Here is a 23,086-nt window from a genome sequence, read left to right as displayed (position 1 = left end):
TCTTCATGATGGGTGCCCAAAACAGAAGTATTTTCCTAAAGCTCACAGAGCAACTAGCCTGAAGCACAGAGCCCAACAGACACAAGCCTCAACAAAGTGGAAGACAGAACCTACTCCCAAAAATTGTCCTTGACATTCTGTTAATCCCGCCAGCAAGAATAAGACCACTACCACAATGTGAGCCAAATTTGAGGAACATGTGGTTTTTCTTGGGATGTATGCAAGAGCTGGCCACCAACTGCCTCCTAAGTTGGGTTAAAAAGACCAACCCCAAACCCACTTCTGGGCTCCTTTAAGGAGTAAAATCATGAGATTTACAGAAGAGAGACAATGGGGTAATACGCAAAGCTGTAAAAAAATTATAATCTCAAGAAACATCATGTGGTCACCATGTGATTAGGGAGGATTCCAGAGGGTCAAGGAGGGACATGGAGAGTAAGGATATTCTCAGAAACAAGCCAAGGTCATGGGTTGATGAAGGTCAGTTTCCAGCAAACAGAGAGCAACTCAGCTTGTACAGTAAACAGAAACTTATTTTTAACAATATAGCATAATGGCTCCTGCCTTCAAAATGGAGTCAGGCAGGCTCCTCAACATGCTCCATTGTGTTTGTATACACACACACACACACACACACACACACAGAGAGAGAGAGAGAGAGAGAGAGAGAGAGAGAGAGAGAGAGAGATTAAAACATGTTTTAAAAAACTTGAACACAGCACTGTGCATTTTTGTAAAGAGTCCCTCCCAATGGGTCTCTGAATCACCTGGATAGAAAAATTCCAGAAGTTTCAGAGCTAGTGTAAAATCTGCTGAAACCATGTATCAAGACAATGGTCTCCAGCTATTGTTCAGTCTTCTCTTTAGACAGGTGAGACCCCTTGAAAGTCCTTCCCTTTACAAAATAATAAGCTCTGCCTATCTCCACCAGTACATCCTATGTATCTCACTTCAGTTCCATAGACAGAGATCACAAGGAATGGGAAGACGAGCAGAAACCAGAGTCAGATTCCAGTGGTAATGGGAGCAACGACACCAGTTGTTTCTTGTGCCCATTTTGACCTGTCCTCTAAGATTGTTTAGGTTTGCTTGTGGCCATCCGAATATAGATCATCTTTCCTGTCTTCCCTTGTGAATGCGAGATTGAGCACAGGCCAGATACAGTATTGTTTCTGACATGCAACACTGTCAGATCTAGACCCAATATATGTCGTGTGTGTGAGAGAAAGAGAGAGGGAGAAACATCTTTTTTCTTGTTAAGCAACAGTTTGCTGAGTTTTTTGCCACTTGCAGTTTTTCTCAGCTCAGATTATTATGCAAAATTATGTTAAAAGGAAGGGTACACAAAAGTCTGGAGACAAGTTTAGCCAAGATCTCAAGAACGAAAAGGAGCCAAGACTTGAAAACCCAGAGCAAGCCACAGTTTGTGCAAACACTTTGAAGACAGAAAGAAAATAGATCATATGTCATGAGGAAGTTATGTCAGAAACATAAGCATGTTTGAATCTTTCCACAATGTCAGAATTCATTGAATAGCAATAAATTTATAAGCCAAATAATTTTCATTGGCTTTAATTCATCAAAGACTCCTGATTTCAATTTAATACCTATGACCAAATTCTTTTGTCCCAATCTTAAATCCATTACACTTCACAAGGTGCTGTGACTTATAGTTACGAAAGGAGGACAATGCAGCTATAGAGTTTTAAAAGTCTTTACTGAAGACAAGAGCAGAAAGCTAATTCAAATGTAGAAAGACGTTGCAGATAGTTAGCTAATATATTAACAACATACCAGGTCATGGAGCAGGTTCTAGTTGCAGGGTTTGGTTCAAAGACTTGGCAAAGCTGATGGATCTCATCAACAGGCAATCAGAGAGATCAAGCTGAGTCAGGACTTCCCTGATTGATTCACACAGGTGGGAACTAGGCACTAGGTGTTTTCCTTTTATATCAGCCAAGTGAATGGTGACTCTTGAGAAAGCCAAAGTTACCTTTTAAGTTTTAATTACTGTGTGCCCTAGAGGTTCCTAAAACAAAATGCCTCTGATTTTCAAAGGACAGATACTTCCTAAAATCCTGGTGGCAACTGTTTGTGGGAGATAACAAGCTACGTGTTTCCACTCCCTAAAGAAGTCGAAACAAGTTTGTTTGACCCAACTGCACTGGATGTGCTTGATCACATGTGGACAGAAGGTTCACAGCCAGGAAATGTATCAGGATGTATGCTTGCCCCTGATTGGACCTGATGGGAAATACTAAAGCCACTGCAAACCGTGACTCAAGCCCATCTCTTAAAAACCTAGAGATGGACCTGGACAGAGCCCATCTATAGCTGGCCAGTATTTAATTAGAGCTTCCCTCAAATTGGGCTTTAAATTATGGTAGTGGTCTTACTGTCAACCAGCGCGATTAACACTTTATCTCTTTGTTTGGAGTGTTCAATAAATTTACAGACCTGACTATACTGTCAACATAACTTTGATAAGTCCATGTGTCCTTATCATCCCTAATTTAATATAAGTGATAATACCATACTATACTACACAATATAAGTGGCAAAGCCGATGGATCTCATCAACATGCAGTCAGAGATTTACATAAGTAACTTATCACTCTCTGACTCATGATTTCGGCAGAATGTATTTGTTTATTCGCATAAAGAATATGCGGTCCTTTATTTGTTTTCAGCATTAGACTCAAAATGAGCCAGACTTCTGTTTTAGAAAATTGAGCCACCTTGGCAAGGAACTCCTGGCTGATGTCCTATATAACAGAGGAACTAAAAGCGGTTACAAGTTCCTATCACATAAACTTTTCTGTAGCCATATCGATGAAAATGGCCCTCATAGGCTCATCTATTTGAATGCTTAGTCTCACTTTAGCGAATTGGAAAGATTAGGAGATGCGGCCTTTTGGAAGAAGTGTGTCACTGGGGGTTGGCTTGCCTTTGAGGTTTTAAAAACCCATGTCAGTCTCAAGTCCTTGTCTCTCTTCTGCTCACAGATTATGACATAAAGCTCTCAACTATTGCTCCCACACCATTGCCTATCTGCTTCCAGCCATGATAGTCATGGACCCCACTGAAAGTTTAAGGAAGACCCCCCAACTAAATGCATTCATTTGTAAGAGTTGCCTTGGCTGTGATGTCTCTTCACAGTAATAGAACAGGGACTGAGACACTTCTCCACAGTGATGGTCTATAACCTAAACTGTGAGCTGAAATAAACCCTTTCACTCCTATGTTGCTTGTTGTGAGGGTATTTTATCATAGCAACGTTAATTCAGATGGAACACACACCATTCCAGATACATAGAGAAACACAGCTGTGACCTTCTACACTGTCAGCATGTACTAAATAACAAAAATATTCACAAGCTATATTAATTTTCAGGCTGAAATTGAAAAGTCAGTCCCAGTTTTTTTTCTGATAGCTGACCACAAAGCACATCCTTTTATTCCAATGTTGATTACTAGCTCTCACATAACATGTTATGCTTCACATCAGTGGGATTCTATGGGAGAAGTATTAAAATTGGGGAAGGTCAAGAGGTCCACGCAGAAAATTTCAGTCAAATGGTGGCCATGTTGATCCATATCTCAGGATCAGCCATAAGGGGCATTGTTGGCTATAAAAATGTTGTTATCTTTTCCAGACCCAGGTAACAACATTTTTATAGCCAACAATGCCCCTTATGGCTGATCCTGAGATATGGATCAACATGGCCACCATTTGACTGAAATTTTCTCTGAACATAGCGGACAATGAGGACTACTGAGAACTCAAGAACAATGGCAATGGGTTTCTGATCCTACTGCACGCACTGGCTTTGTGGGAGCCTAGGCAGGTTGGATGCTCAACTTACTAGACCTGGATGGAGGTGGGGGTTCCTTGGACTTCCCACAGGACAGGGAACCCTGATTGCTTTTCGGGCTGGGGGGAGACTTAATTGGGGGAGGGGGTGGGAAATGGGAGGCGGTGGCGGGGAAGAGACAGAAATCTTTAATAAATAAATAAAAAAAAATGTTGTTACCTGAATATAGTCTTGATTCATCAAAATTCAGTTATAAATCAGATCCATTGTTCCTAGAGTCCAAGGTGAGACTGATGCAGAGAAAATGATAAATCAGAAAGTTAAAGTACGTGTAATGGCTATTCTTGGGTGTCAACTTGACTGATCTGGGCTTAACTAAAACTCAAGGGGCTAACCACACCTGTGAGGGATCTTTTTCTTAAAACATTAAAAGTTGTAGATCCACTTTAATCTGGATCCTTTGAGATAGAACGATCCATCTTTAATCTGGGCTGCACCTTCTGCTGGCAGCCTATATAAAGGACATGGAAGAGGGAACCTTGTTCTCTTTGCCTGCTTGCTTTCACTTTTTCTGACAATTCCATTTCTTCACATGACACCATGTTCCTGGCCATGACAATAACAGACTAAACCTCTGAAACTGTAATCAAGCTCCAGTTGAAAGCTTTCTTTTATAAGAGTTGTCACAGTTCTGGTGTCTTCTCACAACAGTAGAACACTATTTAAGTCAGCATCACAGAACATGCAGTCTAGTTGTCAATCAAGAATTCATGGTCTAATTATTAAAGTGTGGTGATGGTTGTTTTTAGTTTGGACTTTTTACCTCCATAGTGCCCTCCCACCCACAGAGCAGCAAGGTCAAACCATTGGCAAGGGATGAACATTATGTTCTAGAGCTTCTTTAGAGTGAGTGGGACAGGGCATAGAAAGCTAGATGGCACCACTGATCCATTGTAGGTTTGCAGGACTATGAGGTACAGAAGTCTTGAGAAGCATTTTGAAAAAGAGAGTTGATGTCACAGGGAGTGTGGGGCAGGATTATGACATTACTCAGCAATAGAGAAGTCTCCTATAGTGAAAGGCAGGTGTTGATGTTGAAGTCAACAATTTACTGAGATGATGCCCTTTGAATCTTAGTGATCTATAACACCGAATGATAACAAACCAGAAGGTTAAATAAGCAAAGGTCAAAGGTACAAAACAGAATTAAAACAGGAAAAAAGAGATTAATAGAAACAAGAGCATTCTAGATCCATTATAACCTTTATCTGTTAAATTATAAAAGAAATAAGCCCCTTTAGTTATTGAATGATGTAGGGACTGAAATCTATAACATAAAAATTGCACTAGGAGGATAAGAATGGCCTTCTGTGGCCGCACTCATCTAAACAGTAATAGAAAACTCTGTCCGTGACAAGAAATAAGACAACAGCTGGCTGGGTATAAAGGAAAAGTTTTACCCTTTAGGAAAGAAAACAGAAAAGCATGTCTGTTGTGTCCACTGCAGAGAATTTAGGCATTACCATTTTGCCCCCTGAGGAAAGAAAGGCTCAAGATGAGAGACCTAATAAGAGATGTTCAGTCAGTGTACCCAGTTTTCCAGTAATGCCTTGGCATCTTCTGGAGATCTGACGCTCATAGGAGAAGTTAAGGAGTATGTCTTAAAGATGGGGTTAAGAACAGGTGTAAGTCAACCTTAAGGGGGTGTGTGACAAACCAAACCAACTTCTGATAGAAATTTTCTAACACTATATATGGATTTTTATTTAGGACCAGGTAAATTAATTCTGAAAGAATAGTACAGTTTGCAAAGACTTATTTTAATGTCAGACAAAGGTAAATTGAGCAGTGATTATTCAGACATCTCCCAAGGAGATAATTTTAAAATTAGGAAATGAGTATCACCAACCTAGAGATTTACATAGTTGATGCTGGCCCCTAAGGTCTATTTAGAAAAGAAAGTGTAATTCCTCAATTGCTTTAATGCTTTCATAAGCTATTCTGAATGCTTTCAAGAAAATAAGATGGGGAGGGGAGAGGAAGAGAAGGGAGCAGAAAAAAATCAATAAAAAATAATAAATTCTTTTTAAAAAGATAATTGGTTATCTAGAGCAAAAATATCAGTCATGTATGTCTATACATACATAAAAATTTTCAGAACTGGTTGACAGGCATGAGGTACACTACATACCTATAATGCCAGCCTTGTGGAGGCTGAAGCAGAAGGCTCATGAGTTCAAGTCCAGTCCGGGTCAAGTAATGCGCTCATGGTTCATGAAACCAAACCAAACCTAAATTATTTTAAAAAAATTAAAAGAAAAAAATAAAGAAAGAAAATAATGCTTGCTCCTGGACAAGCGAACACAGTGATTTTCTGGAGTTTAACAGTTGCTGGAGTAGGTAGTAAGACCTGGTGGTTTAATTGGCTGAAGTTGGTTTCTTAGAATGACGGCTGTCTTAGGGTTACTGCTGGTATGATGAAACATCATGGCCAAAAGCAAGTGGGGAAGGAAAGAGTTTATTTTACTTCCACTTCCACATAACTGTTGCCATTGAAGGAAGTCAGGACAGGAACTCAGAGTAGAAACCTGATTGCAGGAGCTGATGCTGAGGCCATGGAGTGGTGCTGCTTACAGGCTTGCTCATGGTGGCTCACTCAATCTGCTTTCTTGTAGAACCTAGGACCAACAGCCCAAGGATGGCACCACCCTCAATGGGCTGGATCTTCACCCCTCAATCACTAATTAAGAAAATGTCCTACACAAATCCGGACTAGCTGAACATAGAGGACAATGAGGAATACTGAGAACTCAAGATCAATCGCAGTGGGTTTTTGATCCTACTGCACGTACTGGCTTTGGGGGAGCCTAGGCAGTTTGGATGCTCACCTTAGGAGACCTGGATAGAGGTGGGCGGTCCTTGGGCTTCCCACAGATCAGGGAACCCTTATTGCTCTTAGAGCAGATGAGGGAGGGTGACTTGATTGGGGGAGGGGGAGGGAAATGGGAGGCGGTTGCGGGGAGGAGGCAGAAATCCTTAATAAATAAATAAATTAAAAAAAAAAAAAGAAAATGTCCTACAGCCAGATCTTATAGAGGCATTTTTTTTTAATTGAGGTTCCTTCCTTTCAGATAACTTTAACTTGTGTCAAGTTAACAAAACTAGCCAGCAGCACTGCCTTTGTCTTTTGGAATACCAGGGCCTCCAGCTTAACCAGGCATGGATAAGAATTCTGTCTCCCCTCCACCCATCTACTACTGAAGCAGGTGGGAGAGTTGGCCCTGAGATCACAAGAGCAGGAGAGCAGGCCCTGCACCTTGCCTGGGCAATAGCATAGAGCCAACCCTGTTGGCAGAAGTGTGGGTAAGCAAGCCCCGCAGTAGTGAGTAAGTCAGAGCTCTTCCCATTATTCATGTGTCTTGAGACAACATGGACAGGGGAAAGTTACCTTCCTCCCTCTGCCCATCAGTGCCTGAGGCAGGTAAACGAGCTGGCCATGAGGTCATAAGAGCAGGGGTTGTCCCTGCCCCTCACCGGCTACAGCACTTGTCAGAGTGGCTCCTACACCTCACCTGGACAACACAGTAGAGCTGCCCCTGAACATAGTTGGGCACATGGCTTTGTGGTACGATTAAGCATCATTTGGGTATATACCCAAAAGTAGTATTCCATGCATGGGTATCCTTTGTAATTAGGGTTTCTATTCTTATGATAAAACACCATGACCAAAAGCAAGTAAGTAAGGAAAGGATTTATTTCATTTACACTTCCATATCACTGTTCATCATTAAAGAAAGTCAGAACAGGAACTCAAAAAGAGCAGGGACTTGGAGGCAGGAGCTGATACAGGGCCACGGAGGAGTGCTTCTTACTGGCTTTCTAAGCCTGTTTTCTTATAGAGTCCAAGACCACCAGACCAAGAATGGCACCACCCTCAGTGGGCTGGGCTCTTCCCTATGAATCACTAATTAAGAAAATGTTCTACATATACCCAAAAGATTCTCAATCATACTACAAAGGCATTTGTTCAACTATGTTCATAGAAGCATTGTTTGTAATAGCCAGAACCTGGAAACAACCTAGATGCCCCTCAACCAAAGAGTGGATAAAGAAAATGCAAGACATTTAAACATTAGAGTACTACTCAGTAGTAAAAACACAATGACATCTTGAATTTTCCATGCAAATTGATGGAATTAGAAAACACCATGCTGAGTGAGGTAACCCAGACCCAGAGAGAGATGAATATGGCTTGTACTCACTCATAAGTGGACTAGACATAAACAAAGAATATGGACCTATAGTCCATGATCCTAGAGAAGCTAAGTAATAAAGTATATACTAAGAAAAACATATATAGATCCACCTGGAAGGTAGAAACAGACAAGATTGCCTGATAAAACTGGGAGCTTAGGGGTGGGTGGAAAAGGGAGGGTGGAAGGGGAAGAGGAAGGGAGAAGGGGAAGGAGAACTTGAGGGAATGGGATAGTCAAGTTGGAGGAAGGGCAGAGATGAAAGCAAGGAAAGAGATATCTTGATTGTAGGAGCCATTATAAGGTTAGCAAGAAACCTGACTCTAGAGAAATTTCCAAGAATCCACAAGGATGATCCCTGCTAAGACCCTAAGCAATAGAGGAGAGGGTATCCAATCTTGACTTGCCCGGTAGTCAGACTGATGAATATCTTAAATATCACCACAGAACCTTCAGCCAGCAACTGATGGAAACATAGGCAGAGACCTGCATTGGAGCACTGAACTGAGCTCCCAAAGTCCAGTTGAAGAATGGGAGGAATAAGAGTGTGAGCAAGGCCATGATGGGTTCACTCACTGAAACAGTCTACCTGAGCTCATGGGAGCTCATCAACTCCAGCTGGACTGGGAAAGAACAAGCATAGGACCAAACTAGTTCCTCTGAATGTGGTTGACAGTTGCATGGCTGGGGAAGATTGAGGATCCACTGGCAGTGGCCAGGATTTATTCCTTGTAGTAGGAGGCCACTTGTTTGTTTCCCGGCTCCCCAGCAGCTCAGATCCAAAATAATCATGCAGAAACTATAGTATTTAAAACACTGTTTGACCAATGACTCTAGCATATGTCTGGTTAACTCGTATCTTAAATTAACCCATCTCCATGCCATTGTTCTATGTATTGCCATGAGGCTATGACCTACCCGGTAAAGTTTTGGCATCTATCATTGTTGGGGCTACATGGCTTCTCCCTGAGTCTACCTCCTTTCTCCCAGCATTCAGTTTAATTTTCACGGCTAGTTCTACTTTGTCCTATCAACAAGCCAAGGCAATTTCTTGATTAACCAATAGTATTCACAGCATACAGAAGGGAATCCCATATCAATCCCTACAGCATGTACTGGCTTTTGGGGAACCTATCCTCTTTGGATGGATACCTTGCTCACCCTAGATATAATGGGGAGGTCCTTGAACCTTACACAAAGCAATGTGCCTTACCCTCTCTGAGGATTGGATGGGGATGGGGTAGGAGGGTATGTGGAGAGAATGGGAGGAGGGGAGGGAGTGGGAACTTGGATTGGTATGTATAATGAAAAAAATAGTTTGTTTTCTTTTTTAAAAATAATTAATTTTAAAAATCTATTTTCAATAAAAATAAATAAAATATGATAAAATGCCAAAAAAAGAAAATTCCCCATAGGCTTGCCTTATGGAGACATTTTTTCCAACTGAGGCTCCTTACTCTCTGATGATTCCAGCTTGTGTCAAGTTGACATAAAATTAGCCAGCAAAATATCCCATAAGTTATGGAAGATACCTTATGAACTCGATAACTATTCGTGAGCAATATCCAGTCTTTCAGTCACATACAGGTGGAACTTAGAACTTAGGGCAAGTCCCAAGATAGGAATCTTGGTACCTCTTAAAGTTTTTATAAGGTTCATTTGGTATTGAGTGTCTATTCAACCTTTGTGAGTTCCTAAGTCTGAGCTTCCTTCCTTAAAATTCTTATACAGAGGTGCAGCTAGCTTTGAATAATCATAGGTTCAAAGTATATAATATCTGTTTGAGGGATTTAGGGAACAGGAAAGCCAAAATAGTTCATACCGATGTGGGCCATGAAGCTCTGGTCTCTTTTGACAAGAAAAGGCCAGAGCGAGATTTTCCCCCAAGACACTTTTTAGCCCCCATAAGCCAGGAAACTGGGGGATTCTTTGCTTAGAAAATACTTTCTTCTCTTGGCCGACATAACAGGTGATTACTACACAATGAATCAGAGTGTTCTCCAGATGAATCTGCTCCATCAAATCTTGGAAAAGAGCGTTGTTAAATAAATGAGGATTCTTTTAAACAATCTTTGGAGGACAGTCCAAGTGATTTGTCTTTCTCTTATGTTGGGAGCTTCAAAAGCCAAAGAAGCTTACTGTTGGGGTAGAATAGAAACAAAAGAAAGCATCCTTAACATTTAGCCCTGAAGTCATATTAGAGAGAGTCTACATGGGGAGAGTATAAGGATTAAGCACTACTGGATGGAGTCAATTATTGATCAGACAGAGGCCTTAGACTAATTTCCATGTGTTAGGGCATTGCTAAAACTAAGGATGAGAGTATTATATGGTATAGAAGACAATAATTCTAGCTTCTTTAGTCCTTGAATTATAGAGATCTTTTCTATCTTAAGTCTTTAGGGTATATAGCTTTGATATGGGAAGTAGGATCCTTAAGACACATGACCATAGAAGTAGGCATGTTAGCCCCCTCTGTCTTGTTTCCATATGAGGCCATGATAATGCTCTGTATTTTAGAGGCAAGCAATAGTGTTTTCTTGAAGAGAGAAGCAATTTGACTTTGATATTAGATAAGAAGTGGGATTAGAATATTGAGAACAATTAAAACAGAATGACAGAAATGCAACTCTCCCCATGAACAGATATCTTAGGAGCTGTGCCAATAGGCCTCACGTTTTTGAGATCTGGGACCAGGTGAGAAGGACAATGCTGAAAACCATACCCCCAGTCAATCATGAGTTTCACCTTATGATCATCTATAATCAAAACTGCCCAGGAATCTTCCAGATTGATGGGCATAAAGGGATCCAGAATGAAAGGCCCTAGGTTTTGTCAATGTAGGGAAGATGACTAGGGACTCAATTGGTTCTTGCCAGCATGAATTCTTCCAATGATTTCCTTTACAAATATGGTGAAGACCAGGTAGTTTCAGGCAGGACATAATCACAGTTGCAAGAAGTAAATGCGTTTTATTCAAAACAAAGAAGTACGCACATACAGAACACACAAAGACACAGACATCTCACAAGTGGGGAGGATATTCAGATACCAAAATCCATTTTCTTTAGAGGTACGGAAGTTTTAAGTGGTGGTGGACTGAGATAGGTCTCTTTCCCCCTTTTTCTAAATCGCTCAGCTTAAACAGAGAATAGTGTACTGATTGGCTTATAGCACCTGTCTAGGTACTTCCTAGGACATATTTAGGCAGGTCATTTGGACGGGGGCCCTTTCAGGAAAAAGAAGTCTGCCAAGTCTTTCCACTGCCTGGAAAAAAAAGGCAGAAGTAATCCATCTTGTTTATTTGTGGCCTCTTTTCCTGATTGTCTGCTGGTTGGGGTATCATCTGATGCCTGTGTTCCCTCAGTAGAAGTCTCAGAGAAGAGGAAAACATAGAAAAATCTCCTAGAGAGGCAAGTACAGAAGCAAGGAGATCATTGTAGACTCCAATAAGACAAAAAGATAAAGCCCAGAGAGAGAGAGAGAGAGAGTATTCAAAAACAAAACTGTAGCCTGAAACTCACTTAGTGAAAGAATATTCATGGAATTTCTAGTTTGGTGCATGGCCATTTCCCTGTAGTGGGCCAGAGGGATGCAGTATTTCTATATCTAGCTCTACATTTGTGTTTATTTTCTCTTTTTTCAAAATTGTTTTTATTGAGCTATATATTTTTTCTACACCCCTCCCTTTCTCTCCCCTCCCCTTTTGTCCTCTTCCAAGGTCCCCATGCTCCCAATTTACTCAGGAGATCTTGTCTTTTTCTACTTCCCATGTAGATTAGATACATGTATGTCTCTCTTAGGGTCCTCATTCAGCAGTTTCAATATGCAAGATCACTCTGCATATTGCGAATCAGTAACTATATTGAGAGGTTCTTTAAAACCCCTTAGTACTATAAGAATAGCATAGAATTGGCCTTCTGGACAGAATTATAAGTGCTTTGTTCCACCTTACTTAATTCTTCTGATTTGTAACCTACCTTCCCTGATTTACTTGTATCAGTATAAAATATGGGCTCCAGTTATTGGAGCATCACGTACAATTTGGGGAAGAATCCAAGAAGTTCTCTTTATAAGGTTAAGTCTATCGCTTTTGGAATAGTTGCTATTAATTTCTCCCAAAAAATTAACACAAGCTCTTTGCCATGGTTCATTGTCCCATAACTTTTTTATTTCATCAGTAGTTAAAGGCACTGTAATTTCTGCTGGGTCTATACCTGATGATTGACAAAGTCTCAATTTACCTTTTATAATTAATTCAGAGACTTTTTCCACATAAGTTTTTAATTTTTTACTTGGTTTATGAGGTAAAAAGATCCATTCTAAAACATTATAATCCCTTGGAATTAAAATTCCTGAAGGAGAAATTCTGGAAGGCAAAATGACTAGAATAGAACTAAGATTTGGATTCACTCTATCCACATGTGCCTCCTGTCATTTTTCTTCAACAATTGTCAATTCCTTTTCTGCTTCAGCTGGTAATTCTCTGGGACTATTCAAATCTTTTTCACCACCTAAGGTTTTGTTTAAATGAATTATTAGATCAGATGTTATCCCAACAGCCAGTTGTAGACTGGAAGTGTCTCCTAACAATTTTTGAAATTCATTAAGAGTCTGTAACTGGTCTCTCCTAATTTGTGCCTTTTGTGTCCTAATTTTCTGCAAACCTATTTTATAACCTAGGTAATTGACAAAATCTCATATTTTTTCAGGAGCAAATTATAATCCCCATTTTGGCAAAACTTTCTTTACTTCTTCAAACATTCTTTCTAAAGTATCCATGTTTGAATCAGATAGCAAAAGGTCATTCATGTAATGTTAAATTATAGACTTAGGAAATTGCTTACTTATTATTTCCAAAGGCTGACTTATAAAGTATTAGCACAATGTGGGGCTATTGAGCATTCCCTATGGGAGGACAGTCCATTGATATCTCCTAGTAGGCTGAGAATTATTATAAGTGGGTGCTGTGAAGGCATATTTTTCTCTGTCCTTTTCTTGTAAAGGTATAGTGAAGAAACAATCTTTCAAATCAATAACTATAAGAGGCCATCCTTTTGGTTATAGGGAGAGCAGAGGGCCCTTATTGACAGCTCTTTAGTTCTATCACCATTCTCCATTTCTTTTTTTACAACAAATACAGGAGAATTCCAAGGGCTGGTTGATTCTTCAATGTGGTGAGCATCTAGTTGCTCTTGTATCAGTTGTTCTAAAGGCTGCAACTTATCTTCAGCTAAAGGCCATTGCTTAACCCATATTGGTGTCTCAAGTAACCATTTTAAAGGTAGAGCTGCTGGTACCTCCAAAGGTTTGCTAGTTGCTTTATGTTCTTGTACAGCCTGAACAGCTTGTGACCTTTGTTCATAGTACCTTATTATATCCTTCTCAGAATTATGAGTTCCTAGAACTGCAGAATGTTAATCTGGGCATTCCATTGCTGTAGCAGGTCATGGCCCCATATTGCAATATTAGCTACACATGGCCTCAGCTTCCCTCTTTGACCTTCTAGCCCAATGCAGTCAACCTATCTCATGCTTTGTTTAACTTGAGATATGGTTCTAATTCCTAGTAATTGAACATCTGCCTCTTGAAGAGGCCAATTTGGATGCCAAGATTCTGGAGTAATGATACATCCACACCTGTGTCTATCAAGCCACCAACCACAATGCCATTTATATGCATTCTTAGCTTTGGTCTTTGATCATTTATAGAAGTTTGCCAGAACATACATTTTTTATTTCCTATTTGATTTTTTATTGCTTTATAAATAATACCATTTAAAATTTCCACTTCCCCCTCTTCCCATTTCCCTCCCGCTCCCCCACTCACCCTCTCTCCTCCCCCTCCAGTCCTAAGAGAGGGCAGGGTACCCTGCCCTGAGGGAAGTCCAAGGCCCTCTCCCCCATCCATCATTGCCTAGGAAGGTGTGCATCAAAACAGACTAGGATCCCAAAAAGCCAGTACATGCAGTAGAGACAAATCCCAGTGCCATTATCATTGGCTTCTCAGTCAGCCCCATTGTCAGCCACATTCAGAGAGTCCAGTTTGATCACACTGACTTATCCTTCACGTTTATGCCATCATTTAGAAAAGTATGGTTTTTCACAGAAGGCTCTGAATTTTTAAATTTTCCTAGTGTGGCATGTCCTCCACAGTTACTGGGAACAACTGTTTATTTAAAAGGCTTTCTTCTTTCAATTTTTGACATAAATACTTAATTTCAGTGGCTCAAGTAAAACAATTGCTTTGTCACTTGATAGCAAGCTTGGCAAGCTCTTCTGGGCTGATTCCGATTTCTGGATAACTGAAAGCAATGATCTCTCAGGTGCCAACAGGATAGTGCTCAAAGACTTTAATATTTTGCAGCCTGTGGGTCTGACTGTGTTTGAAAACTAGTTCTATTGTACTTATAAGCAACAGCAAATGATTAAAAGAAATGGCATGAATGAACAAGAAGGAAGAACCAAGGTCCAGGCTCAAATTTCTCAGCTGAGTGGCATTCATGAAGTAAAAGAGCTGAAGCTTCACAAGTACAGACAGCACCTTGTGCCCAGGATAATGGTGACTGTTCCCATATTTGCCTTGTAAAAGGAGATGTAGTACAAGATGCTCTTGACCCATGCACCTCATTCTGCTTCACGATGAGCTGTCCTGTGGAGAACCTCCAACATGTTCTCCTCAACAGTTTTCTTGTGCACTCGGGACATTGACAGTATTCCAGTGGCTTGTCAGTGTGATGGGCGTCTTTATCTTTCATTCCTCCTAGCAAACAGGAATAAAGAAATAAACAGTTAATATCCTGGGCTATGCCCTCATGTTAACTGAAACCAAGGTGAAGGGTAAAAACAGAATATTAATTGCTTGTTAGGATAGAGCAAAAGGCCAGTAGATTACACCTTGCTAAGTCTGCTGCTATAGAATTCAGGGCCATACAGACCTGTTTACTACTAAGAGAAGACATAATGCTTTTCTGCTCAGGGTATCCTCCTCAAGGCTCCTTTCTTGTCAATGAATTCTATCAATAAGAATAGTTGTGGGGGATTAGCTTATGTAGATTTGACTACAAGAACAAAGGTTTGGTTGAGTGAATGCTTTCACACCAGGGCTCCACGACACAGAGAAAGGTATAGAGTTGCCCATACAGGAAGAAATAATCTCAATGAATGATTCATACACTGCTGTGATATTATGGAAGGGAGAAACGTCATGATTTCACAAGATTATTACAGAATTGACAGTGACAGTCCAAAATGCAGGTGTTCCCGAAGCTCTGAAAGTTGGCTTCTCTATATGGTATGTACACACACTCCCATGGATTTGTTTAATAGATCTGCCAGCTGTAAATTCACTGTATAACACTTGTGGTCTCTCATCATCTTCTGGATGGTGACTGCATCTCTGCCTTTCCTCTTCCCAGAATTCTCCTAGTCTGGTCACTATACTTCTTGCTTGGTGACTGACCAATCAGTGCTTTATTAAAACCAATCCGAGTAACAAATCTTTATAGTGTACATGAGCATTATCTCACAGCATTTTCCCCTTTTTTCTTTTCAAAGCAAGAACTCTGAATCTAATATCCTTTGTTCACCTTTCTTCCTGACCATTATCCATAACAGCTTGTAACCAACACTCTAAACAAAGACACATATCCATAATCCACTTTTTGGGGGGAATGTGTGCACAGTTTTCTAAGCTAATTGGGGGCACTGATAATCTTATGGGAGCCCCCCAATATTATAATTTTGGTCAAGTTATTTTATGAGGGTGGATCATCTCAGCCAACAGTCTTGAAGCTGTTCTGAATGTAAAACTCAGAGGAAACTGCAACAGAGGTACTCTGAAACATTGGATCATCTGTTCCAGTTGGAGATTTTTTAGGGGGTCTTCCTTCATCAAACCTTATTTTTATTAACCCAGAATTAATCAGCAGCTTCTCATTTCCTATGGAAACAAAAGCAAAACATCTTTTCCAAAGTAACATATCTTTTGACTTAAAATTTGAAGTCAAGGCATTTTCAGAATATATAGGTTGGATTAATACAGAAGCATTTATAATTAAATGCCTTTTAGCAGCGGTTGCTCTTTCCTTGGCAGTTAAACAATTCAAAGACAACACAACATACAGCATTCAGATTCTCTTGTATTTTCCATCTTTACATGACTTTTTTTAAATTTTTTTTAAATTTATTTATTTATTAAGGATTTCTGCCTCCTCCCCGCCACCGCCTCCCATTTCCCTCCCCCTCCCGCGATCAAGTCCCCCTCCCTCATCTGCTCGAAGAGCAATCAGGGTTCCCTGACCTGTGGGAAGTCCAAGGACGGCCCACCGAGTGAGGTAAGCCAGACCCAAAAAGAGGAACATGGGATGTACTCACTCATATTTGGTTTCTAGCCATAAATAAAGGACATTGAGCTTATAATTCATGTTCCTAGAGAAGCTAAATAAGAAGGTGAATCCAAAGACAAACACATAGGCATCCTCCTGAATATTAACCTTCATCAGGCGATGAAAGTAGACAGAGACAGAGACCCACATTGGAGCACCGGACAGAAATCTCAAGGTCCAAATCAGGAGCAGAAGGAGAGGGAGCACGAGCAAGGAACTCAGGACCGCAAGGGGTGCACCCACACACTGAGATAATGGGGATGTTCTATTGGGAACTCACCAAGGCCAGCTGGCCTGGTTCTGAAAAAGCATGGGATAAATCCGGACTACCTGAACATAGCGGACAATGAGGAATACTGAGAACTCAAGAACAATGGCCGTGGGTTTTTGATCCTACTGCACATACTGGCTTTGGGGGAGCCTAGGCAGTTTGGATGCTCACTTTACATGACTTTTGTAAAACTCAATTTCTTCTATTTTTATGTTTAAGTTTTTTTTTTTGAAACAGGGTTTCTCTGTGTATCGTTGGCTGTCCTAGATCTCAATCTGTAGACCAGGCTGGCCATAAACTCAGAGATCCCTGGCCTCTGCCTCCCAAGTCCTAGAATTAAAGGCATGTGCCACAACACACAACTATTATATTTTTTAAGGACTTTTTCTATCCTTTTTCTTTCTCTCCCAATCGTACATATATTTTTAAACACACTTAAACTGTTTAGAATTTTTTTGTCTTAATTTTAGTCTTTACTGTATATCTATTTTTTCTGATCACATGTGTCTTTAATCTGCTAAATGGAATAGCTAGGCTTAAAGATGCAGCTTTGGTAGCTAGCTTCACCCATTCCTTGACTTCATGAGAGTCTAGCTTCATGGTGGAGGTACAGGCAAGATCCATTTATTTTTATGGTTATTTTATTGTTACAAATCTCTGGAATTTCTAGATTTATGCCCCCACCAAAAAGCATGCTTCTGGGTGCTCATAAACCCAACTTAAGTGTTTGGTTGTAGGGCCTCTTAAGACATCTGCCACGTGGTTTTTACTGCTAGCACTGAGTCAGGAAGACTTTTTTTTAAAGGAGCTGCACCTCTGCTTGACACCAGAAAACAGAGCCTACTGGAATAAAGACAGTTACCAAGAAGCTGTGCTTTACTCTGTTCATGTCTGTCTAGAATCCTTTTAAAAGATTTCTCAGGTTTTATGTGGGAATTATTGCCAAACATTTGGGTGCCATTTGTAGATGGAAGTTTCTGTCCTGCATAGTCCCACAGCTATTCAGTCCCTAAGAAATACAATACTTTTTGGCCTATTATCTCAGGCTTATTATTAACTAATTCTTACAACTTAAATTAACCTATAATTCTTGTCTGTGGTTAGCCATGTGTCTTGAAACTTCTTCTCAGTAAGGCATTCTCATCTTGCTTCCTCTCCTTCTGGATTATGACTGCATCTTTGCCTTTCTTCTTTCCAGAATTCTCCTAGTCTTGTCCCACCTATATTTTTTTGCCTGGCTACTGACCATTCATCATTTTATTAAACTAATAAAAGTGACAAATCTTTACAGTGTGTAAGAGCATTCTCCCACAGCAATTACAGGGTTAGGGAGAAATGTGGGGCTAGAGAAATTCCCAGGAATCCACACGGGTAACCCCAGCTAAGACTCCTAGCAATAGTTGAGAGGGTGTCTGAACTAGCCTTCTTCTATAATCAGATTATTAACTATCATAATTGTCATTATAGAACTTGCATCCAGTAACTGATGGAGGCAGATACAGTGATCCACAGCCAAGCACTGGGCTGAGGTCCCGGAGTTTAGCTGAAGAAAGGTGGAGGGATCATATGAGCAAGAGGGGGGGGGGGTCAACGTTATGATTGAGAAAACTACAGAGACAACAGACCTAAGCTAGTGGGAGTTCACAGACTCTGAACTGACAGCTGGGGAATCTGCATAGGACCAAACTAGGACCTCTGAGTGTGGGTGACAGTCATGTGGCTTGATCTGTTGATGGGGGGGGGCTGGCAATGGGACCAGCACTTATCCCAGGTGCATGAGCTGGCTATTTGAGGCTTATTCCATATGGTGGGATACCTTGCTCAGGGCTTGGTCTTTCAGCATCTTTACTAGGGAAGTGTTTCTTGAAGACACCAGATTGTTAGATCTTGTTTACTAATCTAGTAGCTGGTCTGTTTCTATTTATTTACATTTAATATTAATAAGAAATAATTAAAAATTCTTGTACTTTTATTTTCTCTGACTGGTTGGATTATTGTTTGCTTTTCATATTTTCCTCTATTAGAATTTATGATTTGCTGGTTTGATTTGTTGGAGCTGATAGATTCCTTTCAGGGTCTCCTTTGTGTATCTATTGACCCCACAATCCTGTAATCTCATGATTGAGGTTGTTTTCTTTTTCCCATGTGCTTAGTAATTTTTAAATACCTCCTGCATTAGTGGATTAGTTTTCATGGTGTTTGTTTATCTGAACTGTCCTTATTTCTCCATCAAATTTAAAGGACAACTTTTTTAATATAGCAATGCTATCCGGCAGCTATTGACTTTCCTAGCTTGAAATACATCTTTCCTTAGTCTCCTGACTATTAGAATTATTAGTGGAAAACATTGCTGTCATTCTGATGTGTTTACCCTAGTTGGCATTTTTCTCTTTCACATAAAATTATAGACTTAACAAATTAGCACATCATCCTTGCAAAGAGGTCATTTCAATTTCAAAAATATATGCTGACAAAACCATCACCTAAATGTCCATTTCTTATTTGTAATTTAGTACATTAACATTCAACCCTACCATCTTGGAGAATTCACTAATTGCTTAAATAACTGGACTTTCTTTAGGATTCTGTATATAGCTAATTCTGTCATCAAAGGCTGAAGATAGTGATACTCCTATATATTTATTTCTAATTCATCTGACTTTCCTTTCTCATACCATACTTTGACTAGTTACTTCAAGTAAAATTTGGAAAGTTGAAAAACTATACATATTTCCTTCATTCTCACTCTACAAAGAAAACACTCATTTTTATTAGTCATAAGGTAATTAACAACAACAAAATCAACAACACACATACACATCAGATTAGTGAAATTATTTGTGTTGTTAGTTTGCAGGAAAAACTTTAATAATGAAGACATCTTTTTTCCAAATGTATGTCTTCATCTACTGTAATAATGTCTTTTCCTTTTATTGTTTGTTGATATAATCAATTTTACAAAATAGTGAAATTTGAACTGGTGTTATATTATTAAGGTGAAACTGATTTTCTCACCATGTTCTCTGTTATGCAGTTAGATTCCACTAGCCATACTTCTATGTTGGTGAGCGATCTTAGGAATTGTTTTGTCAGTCAGAACTTAATATCAATGTGATGCTAGACTCATGAGTTTTGATTATTCAAATTTCTATTTTTTGAGAGAGTTAGTACAAAATTAGTATTTTTCCTTTAAATATTTGTAATGGGGGCCGGGCGGTGGTGGCGCACGCCTTTAATCCCAGCACTAGGGAGGCAGAGGCAGGCGGATCTCTGTGAGTTCGAGGCCAACCTGGTCTACAAGAGCTAGTTCCAGGACAGGAACCAAAAGCTATGGAGAAAACTTGTCTCAAAAATCCAAAAAAAGCATATATATATATATATATATATATATATATATATATATATATATATATATTTGCAATGGGGCTAGAAATATAATTTTGAGACTAAGAAGATTTGTTGCTCTTGAAGACGATCCGGGTTCATTTCTCAGAACCTGAATGGGGGCCTGCAGTCATCTGAAACTATCTGACACCCTCTTCTGACTCTGTGGTCATCAGCTACAGAAGTTGTGCACACCTATGTGCAGGCAAAACACTCAAACTGATCAAATAAAGAAGGCTAAACAGTTTTAAATATGTCTGGGAGACTATAACAGGCAAGCCATTTGGTCTTGGAATTTTCTTCTAAGATGATCCAAATTTCTATACTGGATTATGGAGCTATTCAGACTAACATCTTTAAGTTGTTTTGTGAACTTTGATAGTTTGTGGCTCTCAAAAATTCTTTGTTCATTGCATACTGTTGTTAATACTTTTTAATGCACTCATCCTTTGAATTTCTGTAATATCTATACTGATAACTCTAGTCCTTACATTTATTTTTGGAGTGTACTCAGGAGTTTACTTGTATATTTGTATGAAGGTAGGTCAATGCATGTGTGGAGGTTGGAGGTCAACCTCAGGTGTAATTAGCCAGAAGTGATTGCCCTTATTTTTGAGACCAGGTCTTTTGTAGGAGCAGCAGGCTACGTTCCTGGTGCCTGACCGCCTGCACGGCTAGCTTTACCAGAAATAATTACACGGAAACTGGATTCTTTTACACACTGCCTGGCCCATTTGCTCTAGCTTCTTACTGCTAATTCTTACATCTTGATTTCCCATTTCTATTTATGTGTGTAGCACCCCAAGGTGCGCTTACCGGGAAGATTCTAGCCTATATCCATCCTGGATGCTTCATCGCGTCCGCCCCAGAGAGGAGAGCTATCGAGTCTGAGCTCACTTCCTCTTCCTCCTAGCATTCTGTTCTGTTTACTCCACCCACCTATATTTTAACCTATGAGGCCAAGCAGTTTATTAATTAACCAATGACCTTCCTCCATCAGTCTTTCACTGGGATTTCGGGCTCAGAGTGGGCTAGGCTGGCTAGCAGGCGAGTCCCGGGGATCCTCCTGTCTCTGCCTCCCAGCACTGATTACAAACATGTACAATTGCACCTGGCTTTTTATGTGAGTGCTGGGGACAGAACTCAGGTCTACATGCAGCAAGCACTTTAGACTGAACCTCCACCCTAATCTCTTTAATTCTTACTGGTAATTTATATTCCTCCTGAACCCCTTCGTCCTTCTCCTCTCCCTGCTGCCCTTCCTTCCTTATTCCCCATCTGTCTAGTTAGACGGTTTGTTATTTACATGTTGATAGTTTCAAAGACTCATTTTTGTTTCATTTTTTCTATCCTTTTTTTTTCTAACTTTAGTTTACTTAACCAAATTTCTAATTTTTCAAACCTGGGTATTTGCATAATTGGGTCCCCCCCTCTCTTTTTCTAGTGTAAATAGCTCCCAATTTCATTGTGGATACACAATAAACTTTGTATGCTTTCAACCTTTGTGTTTTTTTAAAGATTTATTTTGTGTATATGGTTGTCTATCTACCTGTATACCTCATGCCAGAAGAAGACATCCGATCCCATTCTAAATGACTGCGAACTACCATGTGGATGCTGGGAGTTGAACTCTGGACCTCTGGAAGAACTGCTAATGCTCTTAATCACTGAGCCATCTCTCCAACACCCTTCTTTGTGGTTTTGAGGGTCAAATGCAGGAACTTATACAACTGTTCCACTACTGTACCTCATTGATAGCCCTCAAGACCTTAATTGAAATTTATGTCCCTGAATACAGTCTGTGTGCAGGAATGTTTCATGTATATGTTTTAGGTTGTATATTCTTTTACTGCGGAGTCACATGTGTTAATTAGGCTAAACTGGAAGGTAGTACTATTCAAATGTTTTATAGCTATACTAATTTTCTACTTCATCATCGATTACAGAGAGACATTTGAATGCTCTAATTAAAACTGTCGGATGGATATGGTGATGATTGTTTGTAGTCTAAGCTACTTGATGGGCTGAGACAGGAGGAAAAGTAAATTGGGGACACCCTAGACAAGATATCAACACCTCATCTTTAAAAACAATCTTGTTTATTTGACTATCTGCAGTAATAGTATTATTTGTTATAATATACAATATATATATATATATATTGGTATCTGTGGAAATTGATATTTATTAGATAGATACAATAGTTCTTAACACTGTTATGCCTTGACAAAATTAATATTAAAATCATTAAAATTTTGTCTAATTCATTGTTCATAACTCTCCCTTAGTCCTCATTTCTGGCCTAGTTGCCATCACAAGAATATATACTTGGTAGGCTGCTCCTTACCTTGTTTTTTGGTTAGTTTTGGCTAATAACAATAAAACATGGAGCATAGAAAGAGATTTGAGTGCTTAATCTTTTCAAATTTTCCCTGCTTGGTTGTGGGGTAACAGCTGCTATTTTTCTCTGTGAACGCAACCACTGGTGCGGGACATTAAGTTAGGTGGCTGTTGCCTACCGGTACAGATCCCGCTTTTCTCTAACAATTCCTGTTTACACTTACCATCAGGTTTAAGAGTGATACTGCCTCTTGTCATCTGTGGGTACTTAGCCAGCCCACTTTGAGATCCAGGAGTCTTGTTCACACTTTTTAAGTGCCCCTTTCATTGAGTATTGCATCAGTCCCCCTAGGAGATTCGAATACATTAACAGACTTGGATGATTTATGAACAGAGATTATTTTGTTCTTCCCATTCACTTACTCCATTCACATAAGTTGATTATTAACATTAGATATTTAAATAAACTCAACAGACAACAGTGTATTTGGATCTTGACTGGAGGAAGAAAACTGGTCACATGGTAACTAAATTGTTCTAACCGCAGTGCTAATGCTCAATATTCTCATACTCAGGCAACAGATTCTTGAGGTGATTGTGTAAGACTTGTATGATGCAAACTAGTCAAGTCACAGAC

The sequence above is a fragment of the Microtus pennsylvanicus genome, chromosome 5 (genome assembly GCF_037038515.1).
Source record: "Microtus pennsylvanicus isolate mMicPen1 chromosome 5, mMicPen1.hap1, whole genome shotgun sequence".
In the NCBI taxonomy this organism is placed as follows: Eukaryota; Metazoa; Chordata; class Mammalia; order Rodentia; family Cricetidae; genus Microtus; species Microtus pennsylvanicus.
Note: the sequence above shows the minus strand (reverse complement) of the source record.